This window comes from Zonotrichia albicollis, chromosome 9 (assembly GCF_047830755.1).
Source record: "Zonotrichia albicollis isolate bZonAlb1 chromosome 9, bZonAlb1.hap1, whole genome shotgun sequence".
Taxonomy (NCBI): Eukaryota; Metazoa; Chordata; class Aves; order Passeriformes; family Passerellidae; genus Zonotrichia; species Zonotrichia albicollis.
Window position 1 is genome coordinate 20,947,915 of NC_133827.1, and position 5,687 is coordinate 20,953,601.

Below are 5,687 nucleotides of genomic sequence, written 5' to 3' on the forward strand. Positions count from 1 at the left end.
CACGCCGGGAGATGTAGTTTCCACGCCGCTCCACCCAGCAGTGAGACCGAGTTTCTGGACTGCAATACCCAGAATGCCGCGCGCGCAGCGGCGGGGCGGAGCCGCAGGGCGGGGCGGCGGCGCGGGGGTGGATGGGGCGGGGAGTCCTGAGGCGCTGGGGGCGGGTGCTGCCCAGCCCAGCGGCTCCGCAGCCCCCTCGTCCCGGCGGGGAGGAGGTGTCGGGACAGCCACTCTTGTGCTCCCGGCCCGGCCTCACGGGGCTTTCCTCTTGCCAGCCCTTACGGGACTGTGCCCGGGAGCCCCCCGGGTGACGCCAGGCAGGCCCGCCCTCAGCTGTTCTGACCGCTGCTCGCCGTGAGGGTGAGGGGCTGTCCCCTGCTGATGCCCCCGGGACTGCCGGCAGGGCGAGAGGAGGAGAGCCGAGGGGACCGGAGCTCCCTCATGGCCTCGTCCTCAGCGGGGTTGGCATTAAGGAAACCTTCACGTGCTGTAATGTCAGTGACTGATTCACGTTTTTCAAAGGAAGAAAAAAAATCTAACTCAATTTTGTTAGCTTCTTACCCGGCAGCTTTACCGCTGGTCCTGCACTGAACAAATCAGGCACAGCTGACACACAAAGCCTTTATCACAACCGGCTGCTTCTAATGGGGAGCTGGTGCTGCTCTGAAGCACAGGTGAGCTGTAGCAAGAGGAGCAACCCTGGTGTGGAAAATGCGTATTTTATGATTGGCTTTTTGCAAATATTAAAATTAATATTAGATGTGTTATGTTAGAAAGTAATTTTCTTAAGTAGTATGTTAAATAAAGTTTTAGGTTATAACATAGTGTTAAAATAGAAACTATGCTATGGAAGATACTTTTTTTAAAAGAGAAGAACGAGCTACTCCCACTGAGATAGCAGCCACAGGACACCTAAATATTTCAGAAAAAAAGAATTTATTGCTTCGTTATCAGAAGAAACGAACTTCTTCCTGCCTTGCTCAGCCCTGAAGATGCTGTCAGGATTCAGAGGAAGAAGCTGGCACTGACCAGAGAGAATCCTGTGTTTGAATGGAATTTATGCATCATGTATGAGGTGTATGAATATGCAACAGGCTGTTGCTTTTAAGGGTTAATCCTCTGTTCATGTGTGTACCCGGACTGTCTGTAACTCTTTGTTTTTATTGTCTCATATTGTCCTAATCCCAATTGTTCAAATTTCTATTACTCTAATTATGTTACTTTTTATAACCATTTATTACTATTAAACTTTAAAAAAATTTTAAAACAAGTGCTTGGCATTTTTCTCACCTGGGACTGTTGCTGCCTGGACAGATGGTCTGGCAGCCGCCAGCAGCTCCCCCACATTCCTCTTATTCCCTCCTGCATTTCCTCCCTCATCCATCTCCCTTCTCTTTGTTTCCCTGCCCCTGACCAAATCAACCAGCACTTTGAGGTACCTCAGTGCAAACATCAAATAGAGAGAGTACAGCAATCAAAAACTCCTGCAGTGAGATTCTGGCTTTGTATTTAAATCAGCTGTGCCTCACTGGAAGGTTTGCACAAAGCTCTTGCCTGTTGGATCCTTGGGTTGCTGGAGCTGTGAGTTTATACCTGCAGGTGCAGCCTTCTAGCCCCACAAAATCAAACCATCTTGTCTCATAAACAACCATATTTCAACATGATGTCTTCACTATTGCAGCATGGCACCTTCACTGAGGAGATCTATGAAACCAAAGCTTCATGTGAAGCAGGAAAGCAAGGAGAGTGAAGTTCTGCTCTGCTTCCACTGCAGCAAGCACCAAGGGGTGAACTGTTCTCTCTCTGAGTCCCTGTGTATGTTACTTAATTTGACCCCAGTGCCTCAGCTCTCCACCTCTTGTCACATTAATTTCAGTCACTAATTCAGCCACTGTTGGCATGAGGCCAAAGGGCAGAAGTCTCATGTTAATTAATGTGTTATTAAGTCTGAACATACACACGGGAGCAGCAATTAATTTGTTTTGTCGGTTCAGGATAAGTCTTTCCTAAGGGTGATTGTCATGTGGGGTTAGCACAGCAATTCCCTCTGAAATTGCTAAAGCTGCCCCAGGAGCACAGGACACAGAGGAGTTCAAATGTGGGCTGGTGTTTTTCCTCATCTGCTTTGTAGCCTGTTGCTCCATGGATAGGGCAGGAGAGATTGTGTGTGGGATTTTGGTCTGGCCACCACCTGGAGGAAACCATTTATGGATCAGTAGTGGTCACTTTGGAGACTTTGGTTGGGACAAGCTGGGGTACAGGGCATGGAGATGATTGCTCTGTTCTCAGGCAGCTGTTTCTGGGCCTGTTCTGTGGGGAGAAGATTATTAATGTGCTCAGAAGAATGCAGAAACAAATGCTGACCCTGGGGAAGCATGTGTGCCTGAATTGTCCATGGTTGTCCATGGCACATTCATATCCATCACCACCTCCATTTGATTTCCAGAATGCATCAACTGGAGCCAAACTCTTGCTCCCTGGTTTTCAGGCAGTGCTGTACTCCTAGCAGGCTAGTTCTCCTTATTTTATTTTTTAAATTTATTTTAACATTAGAAACGGTGACTACAGAACAATCACACTACAAGTTGTGGATATGTGTGAAGAGGTTTTGGAAGCCAGCGTGGTTTGCTCTGTGCTGGTGCCAGCAGATGGCAACAGCGCCCTGCAGCCCCGGCTCCTTGCAGCACCCGGCTGCTCCTGCCAGATCCCATTCCTGCTGCTCTGTCACTGCTCCTGCCAGATCCCCACAGCTCTGTCACTGCTCATCCCTTTCCTGGGAATCGTGCAGCCTTCGTGCCGCTGCGTCACGGGACATATTTTATGAAAATTCCTTTCGTTAGGATCTTTTCTCCTGAGAAGCCTCAGAAACTAAATGTAAACAATGGTTATCTGCTGCTGTGGAATGCAACAGGTGCATCTGATTGGTCTCATGTGGTTGTTTGTAATTAATTGCCAATCACAGTCTTGCTGTCTCAGACTCTCTGTCACACGATTTTATTATCATTCTATTCAATTTTTTTTCTGATTAAATCCTTTCTTCTATTCTTTTAGTGTAGTTTTAATATATCATTTTCTTTTAATATATATCATAAAATAATAAATCAGCCTTCTGAAACATAGAGTCAAGATTCTCATCTCTTCCCTCATCCTCGGACCCCTGTGAACACCACCACAGGCTGGCTGATATCAGGTCTGGCACCTTAGCTTTGGAGTCACTAAAGGACATGTCAGGAGATGAATTTTAAGGTCCCCTCCAACCCAAACCATTCTATGATTCTATGATTATTTGCAGCTGCAGCTTAGGCACCTGGAGAGCCCTGAGAAGTGGCAGCACTTTCCTTGCATAAACAGAGCACTGGAGCAGAGTGGTTAGCCTGAGAGCTGGTGTTAAGGGCTCTCCCTAAAGGTAGAATTCCTTAGCAGGATAGATGGGGGTCAAACTTGCCTGTAAAATGTGCTGCAAGAACAGCTCTCTTGGTGCTGGGGTGCTTGTTTGGAGAGGAGCTGTTTCTGGCTCCTTTTGGATACCAAGAGGCTGGAGAGGTTTGTGCCAGGAGTGGAATTGTGGGGAGCAGTGATGTGGAGGAGCACCATTGCTGCATTATGCAGTTAAACACTACTGCTATAGGAACAGAAGGCAAGTTATCTTCTTGACAAGAGGCTCCTTTTGAATCTGTCATGTTCCCAGGGGCATATGGCTTTGCCCAGTGCAAAGTGGAGCCTCCAAGCCCTAGGACAGGATGCACTTGTACAGAAAGAAGCAAGAGCTGGACTCATTGGCAATTTTACTCTTTGCTGTGGATTGTAGTTTTTGTCTGGACTTGGCTCCTGAGCTTCTGTAGAGCAGATGCTAGCCAAGCTCATGCCAAAACAGTCTCTGCCTGAGCTTGCAAGCTGCACTGACAGTTTTAAGTGGGGATGTTCTCCATAGTCACCTTGATTTTTGGTGAAGACTTTGAAGTGCAGCAGTCCCTTACCTGAATTTAACAAAGGAAACTAGGAGCAGAGACCACTCTGAATCTAAATTGCTCCTTGCTTTGGTGTAAGGCATAGAGCATTAGTTCTGCTCTATTTGGGTGCATCACAACTATTGATAAGTATAATGTGATTATTTTGTTTTGGCAGTGATGTCCTGCTCCAGGCCTTAAATGCTGCTCACTGTGGGAAAGCCAGGGAGAATTTGAAAAGAAATCCACATCCTTACAAGACAGGTCAGTCTGAGCTGGCACTGTGGAAATCCACTGGCTCTGATGATGGCTCTTCAGATCTGTGCTTGTATGGAGACTGCAGCAGGCTGTTAAAGCTACACCAGTCTCCTTCCTGCTTTCAGACTCTATCACTACAAATCTTGCAATATTGGCTGCACAGGGCTGATTTTCTGCTGATAGTGTGGCTCTTAAGGCTGTCTTGAGTGTTGAGCAAAGAAAAGAGCCTTTATCTCTCAATCTTGCTGGCAGAGTGGAATGAGCAAGAGAGATGCTTGCAGCTGTAAAGCTCAGAGTGCAGCTGACACTCTGTTGGCTCAGCAACCCTTTGCTTCCCACAGCAACTCATCCCTAAATTAAATGATGGCTCCTCCAAGCCCAGATCATGGAATGCTGGTTTTTCTGGGTAGTGGTAGCAGGCAGTTCAAGGGGACTGAGCTGAATCCTGGGTTCTTGCAGGCCTCTGTGCTGTGCAGGGGCAGGAATGGATGTGACTAATGTAATTCTGGAGGGATTTTTGCTTTGCTGCTTGTTTCCTCTGGCTGCCCTGGAAGCTGTTATTCAGGTGAGTGGGGAGAGCCCTGTTTAACAGAGCTGTAAGGGATAGCTGCTGGCCCATGGTTTATCTGGCTGATAGACCTAAGCACTTCAGGGGTAACTCCTGTCTGGTACCACATAATTCCTATGAAAATTGTTTTAAAGGCTCCTTGAAACAGAGGAAAAAATGCTCTGCTGGAACTGATAGCATGGCATTGTGCTTTTAAACTGGAGCTGCTAAATGTGGCTGAATCGCCTCTGAGTTTTTCCACCCAGAAAAATAAGGAGAAAGATGGTGCTGTCCAGAAGTGCTGGAGAAAATCAGCTTGTTCTGGCTGCCTATTGCCTGTGCAGATTGGCCAAACACCTATTTTCTCACTCCTGTCCCAGTTAGGAACAGGAATACTCAGCTGTAATTCTGGCAAAACCACAGCGTGGCCACATGTGTGTTTACAAAGATCTCTACAATTCAAAATGATCTCCTAACTCATCCTGAGGTGCTTCTGAGCCCTCTCTGTTCCAGCTTTCCCCTGTGAAAATTGCATTATGCTTTCTGTGCCTCCACTGCCTTAACTGCTGCTTTGTGAGGCCAGCACAGTATGTGTGAGCCATTTGGAGACTCCTGGAAAAGAATCTCAGGGTTTCTGTTGTGTATAGAGAACCACAGTGAAGTAAAATCAATGTAGTGCTGATCCCTGGGTCTGAGTTCAGCATGCAAGGTTCCATGGACAAAAACCTAGGCAGGACTTGACAGCTTATATTCCCCTTTCTGACAGCATTTTTTCTTACCAAAACATGTTTTTTCCAAGCAATTAAACTAGAATATAACACTAAGTGAAACCAATTGTTCAGATTCATGTACTTCAGAGGAAAGAACTGAACTAGTCTGAACTGAGTCCATCCTCCTATTAACTCCCAACATACCTTGTGGAAGGGAAAACTAGA